The sequence below is a fragment of the Triticum dicoccoides genome, chromosome 6B (genome assembly GCF_002162155.2).
Source record: "Triticum dicoccoides isolate Atlit2015 ecotype Zavitan chromosome 6B, WEW_v2.0, whole genome shotgun sequence".
NCBI classification, from domain to species: Eukaryota; Viridiplantae; Streptophyta; class Magnoliopsida; order Poales; family Poaceae; genus Triticum; species Triticum dicoccoides.
The window spans coordinates 429,582,850-429,597,875 of NC_041391.1; positions in this window are offsets into that span (position 1 = coordinate 429,582,850).

Below are 15,026 nucleotides of genomic sequence, written 5' to 3' on the forward strand. Positions count from 1 at the left end.
TACTTCTTCCAAGAAGGGCCTGAACTCGTAAAACACTTGTGTGCACAACTGCTCCATAGCTAGATCTTGCCTCTTCATACCTACCCCCTATTCTACTGTCAGACTTAGAACCACGACAGTTGGCGCCCACCATGGGGCAGGTGTCTTAGCGACTTATTGGAGAAGTTGCAATCTTTTCAATTCCCATCATCATGGTTTCAGGTGGAGTTTTGGTTGAGGGCCGCGAGATCCGTCTCGGCGCGCTCACATCCGTCGCCGACGACTCTGCCTGGTTGCAGGAGGCTCCGCTCAACGTGGATGCGCTCCTAGTCCGCGGAGCTACGCACTTTCGAGCATGCGTCCGCGACGTCCTTCTGCGGCAACTGTCGACTCAGTATCGGCCGGTTTTCGTGTCATCCTCCCTCCCAGCTTCCTGCCGGCGTAAGCGCTCCGATCGGTCAAGGCTTCAGCGGTGTGTGAGGCACGCAGTGGCTTGCCAGTCGACCACTGCCCAAGTCGCGGCAATCGAGCCCGACGAATCTCTCTACGACCTGTTCGACCCGTCGACTGGCTCCGCAGAGACTGCATCCGAGTGCGATAGCAGTGATCTGGCGGCGGAGGTCCTGATGGTCAATGGGCCGCATGTTCCCCCGGGCTTTCCTGGCATCGAGGGAGGCAACGGCGGAGGCGATCCGTCGCACGACCATGAGGAGTATCGCCCCGAGCCCCTCAACTCACAGCAGAGGGAAGAGCTTCGCTGCCGGAACATGGATGCGCTTCATACTCCGATCGTTGGAGAAACCCCTGAGGCTCGCGCCTTAGAGGACGCGCGCTTGGCCAACCTGGCTGAGCGCACTCGACTGGAGAACCTTCAGCGGGCACTCGACGAGCGTGCGCGGCAACGGATTCCAGACTCCAGTCGACGCCAACTCTTTAAACCTCCGACTCAGGTATACCGCACTCCGATCCAGAATTTGGCAGCTACAACACGTATAGCAGAGTCGATTCAGCCTTCCCAGTCAGAGGCTGGTAGAGGCTTGATGCAGATCAGGGATTTGCTCCAGGCAGCAGGAGATCAGAATTCGGCTGTGTCGCAGTCGCGGAACAGGATTCATAGCAGGTCTGTGGCGGCGAATACTATCTAGTCGACTCATAGCCCCAGATCACCCCCGAGGCGTGAAGGGCATGGCGACCGACACGATCAGTACAGGAACTATGAGCAGTATGGTCACTGAGTCGATCGCAACGATCGACGTCGAGCGCCCACTCCTCCCCCGAGGGGTGGATCATATATTCCTCGGCAGCAGGATGATAGACGCCAGCACAGTGGCGGGCGAAGAATTCCAGTCGACCCCAGGGAACCAGGCTTTGATGCGAGATCCATCATTGTTCAAGGTCTGGTCGACCGGAACAGAGCCCACAGAGAGGGTAATGACAGAGATGTACCCACCAGCAGCCGAGTGCATGTATCCGGACCAGAGTGTTTCAGCAGAGCCATCAGAGCCGCGGTGATTCCTCTCAACTTCAGGTTGGCGACTGGAGTCATCAAGTTCAACGGTGAGTCCAAGCCTGATACTTGGCTTGAGGATTACCGAGTGGCTGTACAAATCGGCGGTGGAAATGACGAGGTGGCCATGAAGCATCTGCCTCTCATGTTGGAAGGGTCAGCCAGGGCATGGCTGAATCAGTTGACACCCAACAGCATCTACACATGGGAGGACCTCTCCCGAGTGTTTGTCAGGACGTTCGAAGGAACGTGCAAGCGACCAGCGGGACTGACAGAGCTACAATCTTGTGTACAGAAGTCGAATGAGACTTTGAGGGATTACATCCAGAGATGGATCACGCTGCATCACACAGTAGAGAATGTATCGGATCACCAGGCAGTTTGCGCCTTCAAGGAGGGCGTAAAATACAGGGAGCTAAGCCTGAAATTCGGTCGAACCGGAGACATGTCTCTGAGTCGAATGATGGAAATAGCCACCAAATATGCCAATGGTGAGGAAGAGGATCGGCTCTGGAGCGGCAAACACAAGTCAGTCGCCCAGGACACCGGAGGCGGAAATTCCAGTCGGAAGCAAAAGCGTAAAGCCGAGCCAGCCGCTCCTGGAGAAGCCTTGGCTCTGAATCAAAGAAAGTTCAAAGGGAAACCCAAGGGGCCTTGGAACCCCAAGAAAGTGAAAGATAAAGAAGGAAATGATGTGTTGGATTTACCATGTCACATCCACACCAAGAAAGACGAAGAGGGTAATTTCATTTACCCGAAGCATACCACTCGACAATGTCGACTCCTGATACAGCAGTTCCAAGGGAAGCAGCCCATGGACAAAGAAAAAGAGTCGGGCAAGGTTGAAGACAAGGAGGATAGTGACGAGGAATATCCGCAGGTCAATTCCACCTTGATGATTTTTGCCGAAGTTGAGAGCAAAAACCGACTGAAAGTTATAAACCGAGAGGTGAATATGGCTGCTCCGTCAACACCCAATTACATGAAGTGGTCTCAGACTGCCATTACATTCGACCAATCTGACCACCCCATGCACATAGCCACCCCTGGGAGGCAAGCGCTGGTGGTCGACCCCGTCGTTGAAGGCACTCGACTGACCAAAGTGTTGATGGATGGCGGCAACAGTTTGAATATACTGTATGCTGAGACACTGAAAGGGATGGGCATTCTGATGTCCAGACTGAGCACAAGCAACATGAGTTTTTATGGAGTCATCCCTGGCAAGAAGGCCGCATCACTCGGCCAGATTGCTCTTGATGTAGTTTTTGGTGATTCAAAGAATTTCCGCAAAGAGAAGCTGACATTTGAGGTCGTGGATTTCCAGAGTGCCTATCATGCAATTTTGGGCAGGCCGGCTTATGCACGTTTTATGGCTCGACCATGTTACGTGTACCTCAAACTAAAGATGCATGGCCCTAAAGGCATGATCACTGTCACTGGTAACCGCAAGAAGGCAGAAGAGTGCTTCCAGAAAGGCTCAAAGATCGCCGATGCTCAAATGGTGGCAGAAGAGTGGCAGGAACACCAAAGGAATGCAAACCCGAGTGGTTTGTTGCGAGCCAAAAAGCCTGCTACGGAATCAGCGTTCCAGTCGTTCGGTGAGACAAAACCCGTTCACATCCACCCGACCGACCCTAACGCTGCTCCGACTCATATCTCCACAACACTCGACCCCAAATAGGAAGAAGCGCTCATCCAGTTCCTCCGTGAGAACTGGGACATCTTTGCATGGAAACCTTCTGACATGCCGGGTGTACCCAGGGGACTGGCTGAGCATCGTCTACGAGTCGATTTGAAGGAAAAACCTGTGAAGGAACATCTGCGACGGTCTGCCGTCCAGAAAAGGAAGGCTATTGGCGAGGAAGTGGCTCGGCTCCTAGCAGCAGAGTTTATCCGAGAGATTTATCACTCCTAGTGGCTCGCCAATGTCGTCATGGTCCCCAAAAAGGACAACTCGCTTCGCATGTGTATCGATTTTAAGCATATCAATCGGGCCTGCCCGAAAGATCATTTTCCTCTTCCCCGCATCGACCAAATAGTCGACTCGATTGCGGGATGTGAGCGACTGTCTTTCTTGGACCCTTATTCCAGGTACCATCAGATCCGTCTGTTTGGGCCCGATGAGATCAAAACAGCTTTCATCACCCCATTCGGGTGCTTCTGTTATGTCACCATGCCATTCGTCCTCAAGAATGCCGGAGCCACGTTCATGAGGATGATCCAGAAGTGTTTACTCACTCAAATCAGTCGGAATGTGGAAGCGTACATGGATGACATTGTGGTCAAGTCACGGAAAGGTTCCGACCTGCTGACTGACCTCGCTGAAACATTTGCCAACCTCAGGAGGTACGATATCAAGCTTAACCCATCCAAGTGCACATTGGGAGTTCCTAGCGGAAAGTTACTCGGTTTTCTCGTTACCAGACGAGGAATCAATGCAAACCTAGAGAAAGTAGGCACAATACTCCGAATGAAATGACCTGTGCTTGTGCACGACGTTCAGAAGCTTACTGGTTGCTTGGCCGCTTTAAGTTGATTTATCTCTCGTCTCGGTGAGAAGGCATTGCCTCTTTACCGACTGATGAAGAAGTCAGACAAGTTCGAGTGGACTCCTGAAGCTGATGCAGCGTTTGCAGAGTTAAAAACCCTGCTTTCCACCCAACCGGTGCTTGCTGCCCCAATCAGCAAAGAGCCTTTGCTGCTTTACATTGCACCCACAGGACAAGTCGTCAGTATTGTACTTACGGTCGAGCGGGAAGAAGAAGGGAAAGCCTTCAAAGTTCAGCGCCCAGTATATTACATTTCCGAAGTCCTGACTCCATCTAAGCAACGATACCCTCATTATCAGAAGCTTGTATATGGGATTTATATGACCACGAAGAAAGTTGCTCACTACTTCTCTGACCATATTATCACAGTCGTCACCGACGCCCCTTATCAGAGATTCTGCACAACAGAGATGCAACCGGCCGAGTGGCAAAATGGGCGATTGAACTTCTTCCCCTAGATATCAGATTTGAGGCAAAGAAAGCTATCAAGTCCCAAGCAATAGCAGATTTCCTCGCCGAGTGGACTGAACAGCAGTTACCGACCCAAGTTCACTCGGAGCACTGGACTATGTTCTTCGATGGCTCCAAAATGCTGAATGGTTCCGGTGCCGGGGTGGTCTTGGTTTCCCCCCGAGGAGATAAGCTCAGATATGTACTCCAAATTCACTTTGATTCCTCCAACAATGAAGCAGAATACGAAGCACTCTTGTACGGGTTACTATGGCCATTTCACTCGGCGTCCGTTGCCTCATGGTCTACGGCGACTCGGACTTAGTGGTCAACCAAGTGATGAAGGAGTGGGTTGTCAGAAGCCCAGCCATGACTGGTTACTGCAATGCAGTCAGAAAGCTGGAGAAGAAATTTGAGGGATTAGAGCTCCATCACGTCCCCCGACTGAAAAATCAAGCAGCCGATGACTTGGCGAAGATAGGTTCAAAAAGAGAAGCCATTCTGAGTGGCGTGTTTTTGGAGCATGTTCACACGCTGTCGGTTCAAGAAGATCCTTTCACTGAGGAAGCCCCGCAGCCAAGAAGCGCCACAGATCCGACTGAAGTCGAGGTCCCAGCTGTGGTCGACTTAATCATGGAAGTTCTGGTCATCACTCCCGACTGGACAGTGCCCTATATCTCCTATATTCTGAGGAAAGAGCTCCCCGAGAATGAAGAAGAGGCTCAAGAGATCGTCCGCCGATCCAAAGCCTTCACCGTCATGAGGGGACAGTTGTACAGAGAAAGTGCGACTGGAGTCAGCCAGAAATGCATAACACCAGAAGAAGGTCGAATGATTCTCAACGACATCCACTCGGGGACCTGTGGCCATCATGCGTCCTCTCGGACCATCGTGGCTAAAGCATGCCGAGCGGGTTTTTACTGGCCCAGAGCAAATGAGATGGCAAAAGAGATAGTCGACAAGTGTGAAGGATGTCAATTATACTCCAATATGTCGCACAAACCCGCCTCAGCCTTGAAGACCATTCCACTTGTCTGGCCTTTCGCTATATGGGGGTTGGATATGGTTGGACCCCTGAGAACATGCATAAACGGCTACACCCATGTATTGGTAGCAGTCGACAAGTTCACCAAGTGGATTGAGCCTAAACCCATCAAGAATATGGATGCCGGCACCGCTGTCAGCTTCATCAAAGAGTTGGTATTCAGATATGGAGTTCCACACAACATCATAACAGACAATGGGTCAAACTTCAACTCCGAAGAATTCAGAGCCTTCTACACATCTCAGGGTACACGAGTCGACTATGCTTCAGTCGCTCACCCCTAGTCGAATGGACAAGCAGAACGAGCAAATGGCTTAATTCTCAAAGGGTTGAAATCCCGACTGATGCGCGACCTCAAGCACGCACCTAGTGCATGGGTCGACGAACTTCTGTCGGTGCTTTGGGGATTAAGGACCATGCCAAACCAGTCGACTGGGAGGACTCCGTTCTTCTTGGTCTACGGAGCTGAAGCAGTCTTGCCGAGTGACCTGCTTCACAACGCACCCCGAGTCGAACTCTACACCGAAGCTGAAGTAGAGCAAGCCCGACAAGACGCGGTCGACCTTCTAGAAGAAGAAAGAGAGATGGCCTTGATCCGATCGACCATTTAGCAGCAGGACTTGCGTCGCTTCCATGCCAGAAATGTGAAGAGTCGAGCTTTCCAGGAGGGAGATTTAGTTCTCCGAGTGGATCAGCAGAAACCACACAAGCTTGATCCTACTTGGGAAGGTCCCTTCATTGTCACCAAGGTTCTCCATAATGGGGCATACCGCCTTTACAATGTCGAGCACCAGATTGACGAGCCCCGAGCATGGAACGCGGACCTGCTCCGCCCTTTTTATACTTAAGTTTTTCACTCAGATGAGTTGTAATAAAAGTACTCCTGTAGTGTATTCATCAAAGACAACAGTTTCATAATTTTCTCAGTAATTGTTATTGCTTTTGTTCTCATAAATCTATCCCCCCCAGTGGGTGGCTTAGCTGCGAACCCGTTTCGCCTAAGCTTGTAAAAAAATCCTACCGAGTGGTAAGCCAGCCTTCCACTCGGAGGCTTAGCTGCGAATCCGTTTCGCCTAAGTTAAACAAAATCCTATCGAGTGGTAAGCCAACCTTGCACTCGGGGGCTTAGCTGCAACCCAGTGCTCGCCTAAGTTTCTAAAAATCCTACCGAGTGGTAAGCCAGCCTTCCACTCGGGGGCTTAGTTGCAGCCCAGTGCTCGCCTAAGTTTCTAAAAACCTACCGAGTGGAGAGCAAACCTCCCACTCGGGGGCTTAGCTGCAGCCCAGTGCTCGCCTAAGTTTCTAAAAAACCTACCGAGTGGAGAGCAAACCTCCCACTCGGGGGCTTAGCTGCAGCCCAGTGCCAGCCTAAGTTTCTAAAAAACCTACCGATTTGAGAGCAAACCTCCCACTCGGGGGCTTAGCTGCAGCCCAGTGCTCGCCTAAGTTTCTAAAAAACCTACCGAGTGGAGAGCAAACCTCCCACTCGGGGGCTTAGCTGCAGCCCAGTGCTCGCCTAAGTTTCTAAAAAACCTACCGAGTGGAGAGCAAACCTCCCACTCGGGGGCTTAGCTGCAGCCTAGTGCTCGCCTAAGTTTCTAAAATCCTTCCAACCCAAAGAACATGGTTGTCCGAAAGAAGCAAACGTGTTTTAAACGGCAAATCAAGTTCGGATAACGTCCTACGGACCTAGAAGTGCTCAGGCATCAAGCCTGTTAAAGTTTGTCGGTTACAAAAATCACTCGGCATTCCGAGGAAAATTCAAATCATCGAGCATAGAAGTTTTTTACCCCTCCCGCGGAGGGCTGGAAGGAGCAACAAACTCGTCCAGGTCGATCCCATCTGCGATCCGAGTGGCAGCCGCGATGAAGGTCTCCATGAAAGAACGGAAGTCATGCTTCCTAGTGTTGGCCACCTTGAGAGACATCAGCTTGTCTTCTCTCGCTTCTTTGCAGTGGACGCGGACCAAGGACAGAGCGACATCAGCACCGCACCTGGCAGAAGACTTCTTCCATTCTTGCACTCGACTTGGAACTTCGTTCAGTCGAGTCATCAGCGACTCAAGGTCGTTCTGAAGCATTTCTTCTGGCCAGAGCGATGTGTCGATGCGCGACGTTGCAGCCTTCAGTCTTGCAAGGTAATCGACCACTGCAGCAATGCGAGACTTGAGGCGGAGCATGTTCATAGCGGTTTCATCCTTCACCGGAGGATTAATGGGATCCAAGCCAGTCTCCACTCGACTAGTCTCCTCTTCAAAGTTTTGGCAGAATTCTATGGACACGATTCAAGGATAAGCTAATGCCCTTACAACAAGTCAGTAATTACCAATCGGAGATAAGGGGTTACCTTCGAGCATGAGGAATAGCTTCTTGGCGAGTCCTCCCAGATAAACCTCCAAGTCATTCTTCTTTCCCGCCAGTTCGCCAGCTTTGTCGCTCAGGACCATATTGGCATTCTTCAGTCGAGTGACTTCTTGGTTGGCCACGTCGAGAGCAGATTTCATATTAGTGTTTTCCTCTTCAAGTTTGTTGACAGAAGCCAACTTCTCTTCTACAAGTTTTGTCTTGTCCGAAGCCGCTTTCTGCGCCGCGGCGAGGTCAAGGTCCTTCTTCTTCAGAGCATCCCTCAGTTTTTCTGCAAAAATCACAATAAGATCAGACTCGGAGACAGGCAAGAAGCAAGGAGAGTCGTCAAGATTCTCACTAAACATACCTTTTGCCTCCTCCTTCGACTTCGTAAAGTTCTCTTGGACAAGCTACTGGTCAAGTTCAAGCTGGATATGCTTGTTCTCCAAGTCGGTATAACGAGAAACAAGGTCACAAGATTTCTGCGAAAGTTCAGTCGACAGACATCAACGACAGATCACTTCCGAGTGACTAAAAGAAAAATCGTAGTATCTCTAAGACTACACCTGAATCTAAACATTCAACTGTAGTCTCGGGGACTACACCCAGTGGGTGCACTCAGCATGCCCCCACTAGTTCTATCAGCTAGACTCAGAGTCGATCAGTCGACCAGAAGCAGTTAACTGTCAGCAGTAAAAAAATCAGACCATAGTCGACTGCCAGCAATCGACCACGGTCTCGGGGACTACACCCAGTGGGTGCACTCAGCGTGCCCCCACCAGTTCTATTATTCCACTCGACCAAACTCGAGTGAAACAAGTAAAGTGAGAAATATCAAGACACAAAGACTACAGTCGATTGCCAGCAGTCCACCGTAGAATTGACACACCCAGTGGGTGCATGACAAACATCAAGATTTCCAGTCGGTGTTTAACTAACCTGGACATTACTCTGGAGAGCTGAACTCGCGTCATAAGCTGCTTGGCTGGCGGTTCGGATCGCCTTCACCTGCTCCATCATAATCCAGGCCCGGCGTACGGCTTCCTTGGCAGCGCTTGCTTGGTCCTCCGGGACGTGGTAGGTGGAGAAGAGAGAAGGTGGATCAGCACTCAACGACGGGGGACGAGCACTTGTCAATGGATCCGCAAAGGACACAGTAGCCCGAGCAACATTGCTCCCCTCCGGAACCAATGATTCAGGTGCTGACGCAACCTGAGCAGTCTTGCCAGCAGTCGACTTCCTGCTCCTCCTTTGCCTCAGCGGTGCTTCATCGTCATCGTCAGGGAGATCGATGATAACACTAGGTGGAGCTGCAGAAAAAGTTCAAAGTCAAAAATAAAGATCCAATCGACTGAAAGCGAAATTGCGCAGATCATACCTGGATGAGAAGTAACAGCATCTTCCATTTCTTGATCCTCATGCCTGGCTGAAGTTTCAGAAGTAGCAGCACTGCGATTCCAAAAATCAGTCGGTCATCGATCGAGTCAACGAAGAATATGTCCATGATAAAAGGAAAAAACATGAGTTATGTTGTTACCCAAAAACAGTCGGGATCTCCATCCTCATCTTCGGTAGGGCCTTCACTGGCTTTGTCGGGGCCGCTCGGGGCTGCTTCGACGCCTTCTCAGTCGGCGCCGGTGAAGTCGTCCGAGGGCGTTTCGTCGATTGCCCTGCAGGCACGACTCCCTTTCCGCGTTCGACCGCAGGGTCGTGGGTGAGCTTAGACCTTCTTTCGGATCGGGGAGGCACAACTTCCTCCTCCTCTTCCTCCTCTTCCTCCTCATCGGAGCCTGCATCTTCATCGCCCTCATCGGCATCCGATTCCCACTCCTCTTGACTTTCGCCTCCACTTCCTTCCTCCTCTTCGGCCTGTGCTTGCGCCCCGTTGGGCATCGAGTACAACTCAGTGGTTTCTTGAAAGACAACAAGCAAGACAAAGGTCAGTCGACTAATCTGCAATGAAAACAGAACGAACGGAGCAATCAGAGAAAAGTGGTCATACCTTGTCCGCCTCATAAGATTGGTCGACTGGCGGGATCCTCCTGGCTCCACGAGGGTTGTCCTTGTTCCCTGTAATGGCAGTCATCCACCTCTCCAGTGTGGCATCATCGACCTCCTCTGGGTGGACGGAGTGGTGTCTTCAGTACCAGAGTACAACCACATAGGGTGGCCCTAGTACTGGAGCGGTTGGATGCGCCGCCGAAGGAAAACCTCCAGAAGGTCCATGCCAGTCACACCGTCACGAATCAACTGGACTACTTGTTCCATCAACATTTTAACTTGAGCCTTCTCCTCCGGAACTACTTTCAGAGATGATGGATTGTTCACTCGACTCATAGAAAAGGGAGGGAGCCCAGTCGACTGCCCTGGCATCGGCTGGTCTTGGCAGTAGAACCAGGTCGACTGCCACCCTCTGACTGACTCGGGAAGGGTCATAGCCGGGAAAGCACTCTTACTCCTCATCTGGACCCCAAGACCCCCACACATCTGGATTACCTGAGTTCTCTCGTCATTTGGGTTGGCCTTTTTCACCGTCTGAGAGCGACAAGTGAATATGTCCTTGAAGAGGCCCCAGTGAGGTCGACAACCCAAGAAGTTTTCACACAAAGATACAAACGCGGCGAGATAGGCAATGGAATTGGGAGTGAAGTGGTGGAGCTGAGCCCCGAAGAAGTTCAGGAACCCCCTAAAGAAAAGATGAGGTGGCAAAGAAAATCCACGATCAACATGAGTCGCTAGGAGCACACACTCACCCTCCTGAGGCTGCGGTTGCCACTCCGCCCCCGGAAACCTCGCTGCTTCGTGCTCGATCAGCCCCTCGTTGGCTAGGTCGTCGAGGTCCTTCTGGGTGATGGTCGAGCGGATCCAATCCCCTTGGATCCAACCTTGTGGCAGGTGAGACCGCGATGAGGATCCGCCCCGACTGGGCGCTCTCCCCTTCGCCTGCGCCGTCGCCTTCTTCGCCCGCTCCAAAGCCACCGTCTTCTCCTTCACCATTGTCGCCGACAAGGCTGGAACGGAGCAGCGGCGCCAGGCAGTTGGCGAGCGCAGCAGATGAATCTGGAGACGAGGGAGGGGAAAATGAGGAGGCTCTGTTCAGAAAACCTCCACCCGGTTCCTTATACGGAGCCACTTCCGAGTGGCTGACAGGTAGGCCCAGGCAATCCTGTCAAATCCCGAAACAGTCGCGCAGGCGATACGTGGCGAAAAAGGTGGCACGGGAATCGAGGTGTCCCTGCCTTATCCCATCCGAGTACCGCGGTCTTCTCCGCTTCGCGCGCTTCCCAAAATTCGGATCCCACTAAATCCGCTAACCGCAGTGCAACTTGTCAGACGGAAGATCTCCTGCGATCCGTCGCTCGGAAATCTCCAAGTTCATAAAGTTCACTCGATAGATATAAAGAATGGATCAAGGCGACTGAATGAAATTTGACACCCTCACTTGAAAGTCATTGATCCAGAGCAAAACACCTTTACAGCACCAGAAAGCAGGTCGGAAAGATTGCCAACTCCTTCCTCACTCAAACCTCGATCCATTCGGGGGCTACTGATGAAGTCATGTACCTAGGGTAGGGTTATGGACCTGTCCAAGGTACCCTCCCCAAAGACATCTTTTAGAAGAAGCCGTCTTCCAGTCGACCAAGAGGAACTCCACTCGACGGACTAGAAGACACTCGACCATGAAGACTCACTCGACCACCAGGAGTTCAAGATCTACTCTGTATCCTAAGGTCTGTAATTAAGTAGTCTTAATGGTCATGATGACACTTTATGTAAGGCGTTACCAGTAACGCCAGACCTTAGTGTACTTTAACCCTCCGCTACGTGGGCTGGCTGGGGTCATGGCGTCCTCTATATAAGCCACCCCCTCCACTTGTAGAAGGGTTCGCACCCCTGTAACTCTCACACATATAATTGAGTCGACCGCCTCCGGGCTCCGAGACGTAGGGCTGTTACTTCTTCCGAGAAGGGCCTGAACTCGTAAAACACTTGTGTGCACAACTGCTCCATAGCTAGGATCTTGCCTCTCCATACCTACCCCCTATTCTACTGTCAGACTTAGAACCACGACACCGATCGCTCAGTAAAATCACCTCATTTTTACTATACTTCCTCCGTATCGGTTTACTACATGGCATGCACGTCGTTCTAGGTTGAGAATTTAACTGGCTATATATGTGATGAACAATACTCTAGCCTTTTAAAAAATGTATACTTTTGTACAGTAGTACTATCGATGGATTGCGCCATGGAGCAAAAATTGAAATTAAAAAAAAGGTGGTGCATATAGAGAGCGCATGTCACCAAATTATGCATATAGTACTATTAAAAAAGCTAGTACATGCTTAATTGGGGTGCTAATTTCTATTAAAGAAATACTAGTAGTATGTACATACTAAAGAGTTAAAGTAACAAGAAGAAACATAACATAGTTTTGCTGGGGGCTCAGCGCAACACACCCCTCAAATTAAACTAAGCACACCTGAAATTAAACTACGCAACTAATCTGGTAGACACTGCATTAGAAGTTTAGAACCACCATGAGCAACGACACTGCCACCTTACTCGGAGTCCTCGTCCACGTCCTTGACTTCGTCCTTGTCCCTCTTCCTCTTGGCTGATACTTCTTTGCTTGAACCGCACACTTGGTTGTTACTCTTCATCCAACCCTTGTAGATATTGAAACAAAGGTAGCCTTCCATTGCAGCATAGTGGATGTGGTCTATATCTAGTACATTCCTCTGCCATGCATGATGATGAAATGTGTAATGAGGTTTCTCCAGTTTACGGTACGAAGGATGAACCATGGCTCCTGCCAGGCTCAGCATTGAAGGCTGACGAGAGGGCAGCAGCCGATTCTTCTGGAGGTCGAAGGGGTTGCCTACAACGAGGCCTATCTGACCAAGACTTCTTTGTCGTTCTTAAAGTCTACAGTAACGAATTTCACTGTTTTGTCCTTGAGGAAGTTCTTACAATCCTGGCACTCAACGTCGGCATGGCATATGTGGTAGACCAAGCAAACGTTATGTACGCAAACCTGGATCACGGCGGGCTTCTTCCTCTCTTCATCCTTTAGATCCTTCTCTCGTCCCAGGACTGTGGTGTACTCAACATCTAGCCCAGCGACCCACTCATCATCTGAGTTTTCGAACATGCGTCTGAAGCGAGAAAGGCATCCTTTCACCGTCGCGGAAGAACGGGTGTAGATGACGTCGAACTCATCGCCGGTGATGGTTCTAACCTTGTACTCACCGCCGATCATGGAGATTTGGGACGCCATGGATTTGGGAGGAGGGTTAGGATTAGTGGAACTGCCGTAATGTGAATGGACGGGACGACTAGGAGTGAACCATCATAGTGTTGAAGGACGTGCGGGGACGAGTAGGAGCGAACTGCCAGCGTGCGAACGGCAGGGTAGTGGCTTTCCATTCTCCCATGATACGGGCTTCTGAGAGTCCTTGGATCTAAGATCGAACGGTTGCATGGCGTGATTCTAGACCTATGGGTGAATATCCTATCCTGGAGGGTTATTCTACAAATTTTCAGCAACTTAGCATGCGACCGTTTGATCTCAGATCCAAGGGCTGCCAGTAGCCCGTATCATGGTCACGCCTACCACGATCGTCGCGTCGCTCACGCGGTCGCGCCCTTGGAGATTTAACAGGTGCGTTAGGCTATCTCATGTTGGCATCTCATACATAGTCATCACTAAGTTACTCATACTACAACAAGGTTGGCTACAAGTATATTTTTTTACTTCTCTCTATCTCTTTCTTCGTACTCCCTCCGTCCCATAATATAAGAACATTTTTGACACTAGTGTAGTGCCAAAAACGTTCTTATATTATGGGACACAGGGAGTACAAGTATTTATTGCATTTGCCAAGGAGTGACCTCTTCCAATGAAATGGTGTTGCTAAGTTTGCTTCATTTAATTAGCTATAGACTCAAAATTGTCTTTTCACCTAGGTACACGCGCTTAGCACCGTTTCTTCCTTGGGTCACCAAACTAGTCTCTCTCTTCTTGATTAACTTGCCACATCAGACTTTATGCCTATGTGGCAAGCTTAGCACCTGTAGGACCAAGTAAAAGTAAGTACAATAGTGCGCTTTACATGGCATTTTTGCATATGTGGAGGAAAGAGAGGCAAGGAAAAACTGGAGAAGTGGGCTCTCATGCAAGAGCCAGCCTCTACGACATGGTGGAGCATTGGGAGAGGCACCTGTATGGAGGTGGTCAGGGATCAGGAGACTCACGCCGGTCATAGTGCCACAATTAAAATGATAATGGCAAGTCAAATCACGGGGCCCCACCTGTCCAGAAGTAACTCGCTCTCAAATCACACAGCCCTATGTTTGCAGCAGCCTACTCCCTCGTCTTCTCGCGTCTCTGTCGAACCGACTAGGCAGAACTGCCCCGCCTACCACGCAGGAAAAGCCCCGCCCTCGACTTTTAAATACAACTACATCCGCTTAAGAATCCAATGATATACTTTTTGTGACATAGTAACTCATATTTAGTTAGTCAAATGGATGACCTAGAACTACGTGCAGGCCCTATAAACCGAGACGCCTAAAAATAAAAAACCGAGACGGAGAGGGTAGTTTAGCACGTATCTTTTTAGATCAATATAGTCGGGATTCACCAAGGAGCAAAACCAAGTGGTAGGCTGCTCCTGTCGTGTTGGCGTAACAACTCAAGCAGGGTTAGTCCGCACACGAAATGGCGACACACTTAACAGGACCCCTTTGGCCGACATGTGGCTCATCCACCGTCTTGTTCCACGTGCGATGCACCAAATTACAGTTCGGAGCAGCGGTTGGAATTGGAGGCACCCCGGTCGTAGCGCCGCAGTAGTAGAAAATGAGCGATGAGGGGTCAAATCACAAAGCCCCACCTTTCCCGCATTAAGCTGGACGGACGAAGCAACCATCATTTCACTCTAGGGTGCAAGAGCATAAATAAAAGATAAAACAATGATGCGTGCGGCAGCTACCTAGGGCACCCTAGGGTAGGGGTCTCCACTACAGATCCTTTTTTTGAAAGCGCCTCCACTACAAATCGGCTTCTCCCTCGTCCTCTTGAAGAAAACCGATGATGAGTGCAGCGGTAGGGTTTGTAGGAGTACTACGGCGTGCGGGGCCACGTC